The sequence below is a fragment of the Danio rerio genome, chromosome 4 (assembly GCF_052040795.2).
Source record: "Danio rerio strain M-AB ecotype USA chromosome 4, GRCz13ab, whole genome shotgun sequence".
Classification (NCBI taxonomy): Eukaryota; Metazoa; Chordata; class Actinopteri; order Cypriniformes; family Danionidae; genus Danio; species Danio rerio.
In genome coordinates, this window is record NC_141024.2 from 38790993 (window position 1) to 38800500 (window position 9508).

The 9508-nt window shown below is 34.6% G+C and overlaps 1 long non-coding RNA gene and 1 pseudogene across 1 annotated transcript; one reads left to right on the plus strand and one right to left on the minus strand.

The window, feature by feature from the left end:
* Positions 1-1945: 1945 nt before the first annotated feature.
* LOC148680314 (uncharacterized) lies at positions 1946-4937 on the plus strand. Its single transcript, XR_015942915.1, has 6 exons — positions 1946-2876; positions 2994-3038; positions 3333-3408; positions 3931-3978; positions 4056-4183; positions 4271-4937. It is a non-coding gene; the product is annotated as an uncharacterized LOC148680314 (long non-coding RNA).
* Positions 4938-6307: 1370 nt separating this feature from the next.
* Positions 6308-7740, minus strand: LOC148680315 (uncharacterized; annotated as a pseudogene).
* Positions 7741-9508: the final 1768 nt, after the last annotated feature.

Here is a 9508-nt window from a genome sequence, read left to right on the forward strand (position 1 = left end):
TGTTTTAATAGCCAATACGTTTACCAAACAACACGATAAAGCAATAAACACCTAGATCTTGTCATATTTTCATTGTCTTTTTGTTCTTTCTAGCTTAATAAAGAACAAATAAATTCAGTATCAGAATATGTTATGCTTATATTTATATATTTATTGCTAAATGACGATGTCAGTTTTCTATTAGCCTTGTTACAAAGTGAATGATTTCAGATTCAACACATTTCTGCAATTTATTTTTTCAAAACTAGGGTTGGATCAGGCACGTGCACACATAGGGCTCAACCTGTGCAGTGCACATGCCCTTTTTAGTCATGGATAGAAAGTGCCCTTCCAAAATTGATAAAAAGTGCCCCTGCGACGCGGCACACCCGGTCCCGCCCTTCAGTAGGCGCGACAACACCGCTCTTGAGTATGCGCAACAACACAGCTGATCAGAACGCGCGCGACAACACCGCTCTTCAGTACGCGCGCAACAACAAACAACCCCCCCCCCCCCCCCCTTCAATAAATTTATCAAGCACATGCCCTTTGGACGGTCTCTGCACGGGCCTGGGTTGGATACTCAAAAATGTCACTCAATTATATGTTATCAGAGATCATAGAAATAAGAAACTCACTAAACTTAGTTTAAGCAGTCCACCCTATTTCACCAAGTCCACTCATTTCTCTCCTGGTCCCTGGCATATAGAAACAGTTTGAACAGACCTTCGAAAATTGTCTATTGTAGTTTCTGGAATACACGAGCACGTTGCTCCCAATATAAGAGGGCAAATCGCGCGCCTCCATAGGAAATCATGAACTTGCGTGTAAAAGATGTAATATGTGGCCAGCTAAGTCCATTTTAAAAGAAACCAGGTATATAGACGCTTACATGTAATATAATTATACAATAAATTTCCTTTTTTCCAAAAACTTCATCACGATTCACAAATCATAGAGAATATGCAACAGCATTCCATATTGCATGGCGGCGCACGGTTTATTTATAGGCAAATTAAATCTGAATGAAATCACAAACTATCTTAACTGCGGTTCACAATCCATTTTAGTCAGTTTCATTGTTTTTCTATGTTCTGCCTTATTTATTTAATTATATCATGGTAGTTGTTCCAAAAGCTGGTTCCAAACAATATTCAGATTAAGAGAATAATCTATAATAGATTCCTGGATGCAGTTTTGTGGGTTAACTCTTCCCTGACCCATGTACACCACTTGGAATTGTTTGAGAAAACTCTAACCGATCAGTTTTAACCATTTAACCCAGTCATGACCCATGTACACCACTTCAATTATTTATGAAATCATTCACAAATCAGTTTTGGTCAGTGATCCCTTCATTGAGTCACTGCTTTTTTGGTTTTTTGAAAACTTTCACAGATCAGTTTAGTTCAAGTTAACCCTTTCCTAAATCAAATATATTCATTTAATGATTTGTGAAAACTGTCAGAAACCAGTTTTGGCCAGTTATTTCATTTGTGAGTCACTTTTGTGCTGAGTAAGACTGAAGATGTTCCAAAGAGGACAGCAAACATTTACGAGACAGCGATCTCAGAGAGTTTGTCTTGTTAGGATCAGAATTGGATTCATTCCCAATGGAGAGGACTTGCTATATATACCAAGGCATAAGTGCAGTTTTAATATAACATTTTGAACCGTTTTTATCAAACAACATTGTTAATAATATTGTTTAAATCAGAGATGTGCTGTTTTTCTGATTATGCGATTGTGTAATGAAGTAGGTATTATCCAATGTGTTAGACAGTTAAGTGTTGTGGGGGGTTCAAGGCAGAATCTCTGGATAATCATAGACTGGTCTCCACATATTATAGACACATATTATAGACTTATATATATATATATATATATATATATATATATATATATATATATATATATATATATATATATATATATTCATACATTTACTTACTAGACATTGATTCTGTCACATGACCTTGTTTATAATTAATCTGAGGAGCACACATGCCTTTTACAAATAAATGAAATAGGATGAAGTTAGTTTAACTAGACCAGATTCAGTTAGTGTGCAGGACATACAAAACAAATATTTATGGTTTTTTGCTAAACATTTTTCCATCATTTGCAGCTGGGGTAACACAGAAAGTGTTGGTTGTAGCATAGACAATTGCAGAGGAGGAATTCATGAAAACAATTAGAGATGAATTCCCACAGCTGCAGGGCAGGGAATTTACACTGTGCCAAATGAACAGCCACTGAGAAGTTATACCGTTACAGCTCTCCACAATTTGCCCTGCCACAATTAAAGCCTGCCAGGAGCTAAGGCAATCAAGATCAGCTGTGTACATACGACCCAAGGTATGAATATTTACCCATTTCTCTTTTAAATAACAAGATGAACAGTTGGTTCAACATATAATTATAGACAAACAAATTTGAATGTATGCCACTTGCTTATGTTGTCGACAATGTGATGTGGTAATTAAATAGTAAAATGTAGATGTGTATGCAATTTCATTCTGACACTTAGGCAGCATTTTGGCCTTTTTCAGATTTTGGAGCCAACTAGGCAGCGCAGTATACTGTAAATTTCTCAAGTGTTCAAGTCCAGAATACTGAAAACGAACAATTACAGTTTTTGTGTATGCAAGACAGTATTCCTAGTTACGTTTTTGGGGTACTTTTTCAGGTTTTGGAGCCAGCTGCTGAGGAAAATTTATCTGACACTGACAATGTTTTCAATTGTTGAAAGTTTTCAATTGCTGTGTTTTAATATTCTGAAAGAAATTAATGTATGATTTACATGTGAGAATATTTCTGCATTCAACATGATGTCCTCTTATTGTTTTCAGGTTCTGGAGCCAGCTGAAGTTGAAAATTTACCTGAGGATGACAATGTAATTGTTTTAAGTGTTACATCTTAAGACTTAAAGAACCAATGTATGATTTACATGTGGCAGTTTTTCAGAATGCAAAGCTGTGATTCCAAATAACAAGATTTTGTGCTTTTTCAGATTGCAGATGTTGCTGTGGATGACAATGAACTACCAAATAACAATGTAAATATACTATTTTCAATTTTAAGATACTACATGGAATATGCATGTCAGTTTTTCAGAGGTCACTTTTTTTGGCCAGTATGCTTTAAACTAATTAAGGCTTTTAAAACTTATCAGTAAAGCTAAGTAAGTTGATTAGGTTTGCAGTAGATTTAGAAGTTATATTAAAATAAATCCAAAGCACACAGTATAACTACTTGGGTAATAATCTGGCTTCAAAACAGTTAAAGATCTTTAAAGACAATATTATATGTTGTAATTAACACTTTTCTTGTAAATAATACATTTGTGCAGGACTTGAGGGCATGGAGGGCACTAAGGCAGGAACAAGATAGAGTACAATCTCTCTTTGGAAACAGATCGAGCAAGGGTAAGTATCATAATCAAAGCATTTATTATTCTAATGTATACAGTTGAAGTCAAAATTATTAGCCCCCGTTATATTTTAATCATTTAATATTGTTTCCCAATTTCTGTTTAATGGAGAGATTTTTCTCAACACATTATTAATAATAATATTTTAGTAAGTTCTATAATTTTTTATATTTTATGTTGTAATAAGTAATTTTTCAAATGTTTGACGTAATGACAGCACATAATATTTGACTTAATGTTATTAAGATATCAGTATTCAGCTTAAAGTGACATTTAAAGGCTTAAATATGTTAATTAGGCAAGTAAGGGTAATTACTCAAGTCAATTTATAACAATGGCTTGTTCTGTAGACAAAATATATATATATATTGCTTATAGGAAATACTGTGAAAAATCCTAATAATGTGATTTGGGCTAATAATTTTGACTTCAGCTGTACAATCAATTAACATTTTACATTTATCTAAATACTACCCGGTGGCTCACCTTTTCATTTTTACATTTTCAAATGCATCAGGAAAGAAGGAGACAGCAAATGCAACAGCAGAAAATGTGATGTAGAAAAGTATGTTTAACTTGGATGTATCTAGATCATTACTGTTTTCTGTGTGTATAACTAAAGACTCTGTACTCTTTAAAAAGGCAATAGAGGATTGCCAGATATAAATATATCTGCACTTGTTGAGTCGGCCGATGGAGTCACATTACAATTCAAATACCCAGATGGGAGAATTATGAAGAAGACATTCAAAGTCACGCAGCCTTTTCAGGTTAATAATCATTTCCCTTGTGTACATATTTATTGGAAAAAAAAATAATAAATCCATTACAGACCTTTTATTTTAATTCTTTCACAGGACTTGGTTGCATTTGCTGGTCTGGATGAGATGGCAAGTGAGATTTTCTCTCGCTATCTCCCTTATATAGCGATTTGGGAGGTACACTACAGGACCATGGCATAGTAGGACGTTCTACATTTTGTGTTGCGATTGTCCTCTGATGAAATACAGGTTAAAAAAAAGTGTTTTGTTACATTATGTGATAATTACAAATGATAATTAACAGCGTGAATCATGGTCTTGATTATTTGTTTGTTTACTTTAAAAGTTAACCTAGGAAGCAGCTCTAAAGCATTTTATACACGTGATTTGAGCCCATTTCATTCTGTGATATCTAGACTTTTGTGTTCTGCCTTTAGTAATTGTACAATCTGTTAGCTTACTCCCTTTTTGGGACTATTCCTTTACACTGGCCTTAACTCAAAAGCAAACACTAAAAAAAAACTTTTTTTTAAGTAACAGATCTTTACCCTTAAAGTTTACATTTCTGTCAGATTTGTTTGTAGTGCTGTCTGTCTTATTGTTATGATTTATATATTACATTCTGTCTTATATATAAATTAAACAGACAAGTTAAGATTGGGATTTCAAATATTTGTATGAAACTTACTTATAATAAATGTTATCATTTCAGGAAATTCTAAACAAAACTGCCATGTTATCAAATGGACTGACACCTGCCATGTCTCCCACACACTCCTCCATTTCCAACCTTGACCTTTCCATTTCTCCCCCTCACCCTTCTATATCACTCCCACATCTCTCCCTCTCCCCCCACAGCCCTCCATGTCCCCTCCACACCCCTCTAATTCCTTCTTTGCAGGTCACCATGGTTAACAATGAAAGAACAAAGATTTCAAGCATCACCCTCCTTTTAACATGTCAAGTCTGCCATTCTAACCCAATCAGCCTGACATAATGATCTCCAGCCTTGTGCTCGTCAACATTCTCACCAAGACAATTAGAGTTAACAAGACAATTACTGAAATGATCTCAGCAGGTCCTTTAATGACAGCAATGAAATGCCGTGGAAAGTTTTTTTTTCAGGATTAAGTTCATTTTCATGGCAAAGGAGTATGCAATTCATCTGATCACTCTTCATAATGTTCTGGAGTGTATGCAAATTGCTAATATAAAAACTTAAGCAGCAACTTTTCCAATTTCCAATATTTATGTAATTCTCAAAACTTTTGGCCACGACTAAATACAGGGTAACAGTGCAGTTAAGCTTTAACCCTAATTAAACACACCTGATCAAACTAAATCTAAAGGTTGAAGAAGGGCTGGAACTAAAATCTGCTGGGCTGCGGCCCTCCAGGAGTTTGACACCCATGGTGCATAGCATATTTTAAAGCAACTGCCTACATTTATCACAATCATGCACATATCGTTAAATAAAAACAATAAAATATACAAACTTCATCCAAAGCAAAAAAATTATAATAAATCTGATCCTAATGTCGTGCCAAACCTGCAGTATTAATAAAAAACACAACAAGTAACCTGATTTATACTACGTATTGATTTAGGAAAGCCTTTATACTATACTGTTAATGCCACTTTTACTTCATTTGAAATTTTCCTGACAAACTCATTGAGTCTCAGTAAAAATGTATGGACGTGCTGTTTAAGATATATATTTTAACTAACATATTTTAACTAGTTATTTAGCAAAATACTAATATTCAGATTAAAGTGCAATTTAAAAGCTTAACTATAGTTTAAACTAGGCAAATTAGATTAATTATATGAAAAGTAAACAATGTTATAAGAATTATTGTGATAATTTCTTTGCTCTGAGTGAATATTTTTGCCTTTAAATGCATCTCGTCCATATATATATATATATATATATATATATATATATATATATATATATATATATATATATAGCAACATGAAGCATCAGAGTAGATAGGGCATTAATGGTTGAACAGTAATTTATCATTTATTATCACAGCAACTTTCTGTAATGGGTACATAAAGTAAATTACTGTAATTTATTCTTTGCACTACACAATTTCATACAAATCCTCCTTTTACTGTGACCTTTCATTACAGCAAAACACTGGCTATTTTACAGTTATTTACTGCATAATCTACAGAAAGGGTTAACTGTAGCATAAATGGAGAACAGGCTGGACAGTCGAACACTCTAAGTCCACAGAGCTGATCAATTACAAACTGACAGTATCTCCACTCAAAATAGCTTCTTTGAAATGCAACAGCACAGATCTTTCCATCCTAAAAAAACAACAAAAAAACCATAAACCCCATAAGCAAATATTGCAATGCCAAAACTGAGAAAGAAATTATTCTGAAAATGTTTTAATAGATACACGGCCAAAGAACTCTGTCTGCTGTTCCAGTAAACTGGTAAAGGGCTGTTTGGACATTCCAGGAGCAGTCAGCTTCCTGTGGTCATAGGACACAAAGACTTTTATTTTGTAAATTGTTTCACAACTTGCTGTGGCAGGCCAGCATCCAGCGCGGATCAACAGTGGGATGTTGGTAGCTCTGCTCATGTTACATTTTAAGCATGAGAATTCTGGCAAGCTGACATTGTAACAACCTATTGAAATAAAGTATATATAATACATTTATAATAGAAATATTAAACAATGTTTTTAAATGCTCTTAGTTTACCATCAGTTCCTATGAGAATTCCCTTTTTACCCTCTGACACCACAATGGAATCAGTGGCACAATTGCAAATTTCTTCAGGTGTCTCAAGGGGCAAAATGCTATCTGGAAACAGATTTCAAACTTTACTGTAATTAGCATTGCTGCATCATTATTATAAGTTTCAATATTATGAATAAAAAGAAAAAAAAAGTACATGCCTTTTTCTTCAAATAGAATTTGTCCTCTGCTATCCACCTTGATCAAAGTAGTTGGGGATATGGGTCTTAAAAAATTCTTCCACATCAGTTTCACGGTTGTGAAGTTTTCTTTTGTGGAGCAAAATATCACAGTCTGGACATAATAGCTGTTTGGGAATGCAGTCTTTACAGCCAATAACAGATTGCTTCAGTAGGCAGTGCTGGCACTGCCTAATCTCTGTATATTCAGCAGACAATAAAGAATCCAACATTAAGAAGAATCCAGCCTTAAAGCTGCCCACTTTTTAGACTGCTCAACGCGAATTGCCCATATGTTTGAGGAAGTCGGAATTGAACACTTAATGTCATCAGTGTCACCTAGCAGGTCCTTAATTTCTTGATGAAGAGTTTCTGTACTAGGAAACAATACATGTAACCTTAGTGTTCATGGCAGTTGGTTAGACTGACCATTACAGGGAAATACCAATGTTTTCCGCTGCTGCCCAAACAGTGTGAGCAGACAGTGATGGACCTTCAAACAAGAACAATGAAGCAAATGACACAATAGTAATAATAACCATGCACGGCTAGTTACTTTGAAAATTGTTGGTGTCATCACTCACTATGATAAATGTCTCTTTGCCCAGATTCCAAAGATGAAGACATACCTGCACTATTGATCACTGTAGCTAAAAAAATTTAGATTTATAAAATTATACATTACAGAAAATGTATGATGGTGCTACACATTATAAGAAATATGTGTGTGTCCACTACAATAATACACAATATGCTGAAACTTATTATAGCCAAGCCATCGCAAATGTTTGCCTTTGAAGATATCTGCCTTCTCTGTTTAGGCACAAGATGACCAAACTGATCCCTCTCCACAAATGAAACTGGTTTGGGAAGGGTGCTGCAGGCACGTTTGGTCTTCTGTGTATTTAACTAAAAAGACATATATAGGATGTTAAGCAAGAACTTTGATATCTATTAACAACTAACAAACTAAGATTCAATGAAGCTATTAAAATAGTATAAAAAAAAATTGCTTGAAAAAAAAATACTGGTGGAAGGTTAAACGTTTGCAGAACTTGTTCAGCCTCCCTGGTCGCAGCTACAAGTGCAGAATTTGCTGCTTTACATTCAAGCTCCCTTGTAAGAATGGCAGGTTCCTGATATAACTGGTCAAAATTTGACTTTTGACAAGATGCCATATTGAAGAGAAAAAAAAGTGAAAATATAAACTGTGTGTGTTATACTATATTACTGAGGACCAAATTGTGACAAAACACCTTTTAAGTGAGTATATGATGAGTAAATAATTATGTTTTCATATTTTGAATTATATGTTGCTAATGAAAAGGATTTTAGTTTTCTAAACACTTTTGTGTGTGTGTGTGTGTGTGTGTGTGGACCCCCTAAAATAGCAGTGGCCACCCCCTGTAAAAAATTCTAGCTCCGCCACTGCTAAACGTTACATTATTGTACACATTGTACTGTAAATCGTTTTATGCATTTTTTTGCATGTAATATTTAAACTTGATTAAATGAGAGTCGTGTGAGTTGCATTTAAGTTAATGTTTACACTTGATTAAATGAGAGTTGGGGCAAGGCAGTAGCGCAGTAGGTAGTGCTGTCGCCTCACAACAAGGTCGCTGGGTTGCAGGTTCGAACCTTGGCTCAGTTGGCGTTTCTGTGTGGAGTTTGCATGTTCTCCCTGCCTTCGCGTGGGTGTGCTCCGGTTTCCCCAACAGTCCAAAGATATGTGGTACAGGTAAATTGGGTAGGCTAAATTGTCTGTAGTCTATGAGTGTGTGTGTGGATGTTTCCCAGAAATGGGTTGTGGCTGGAAGGGCATCCGCTGCGTAAAAACTTGCTGGATAAGTTGGCGGTTCATTCCGCTGTGGCGACCCCGGATAAATAAAGGAACTAAGCTGACAACAAAATGAATGAATGAATAAATGAGAGTCGTGTGAGTTGCATGTAAGTTAATGTTTAAACTTGATTAAGTGGGGGATGGGAGGTTGTGCCACAGGGTGTAGGGTTCATATGCTTTTGCTGATAGTTCCTCTGCTCTTTCTGACATACTATGATATTAATGCGTTGATGTAGTCGTGTACATGTATTACTCATCTTATTCTTTATGTATGCCTTATTATAGATTTATTGACCTCTTGTTATGCTACAGTATACTACATATATTTATATGTTGTTTATACCTCTATTTTTTTCCTATATTCTACATTAAGTTGTTAAATTTAATGTAATAACATAGTGTGAAAATATGACCTTGATTTATTAAATCTAGACATATAAAAATTTCAACCATTATAAAAAATAATAGGTGAAATCAACATTTAATGCTCATCTCAGAATTAGATTTTAAGTAAAATTTTATACAAATACCCATGTGTTTTACTTGTTTAACTTG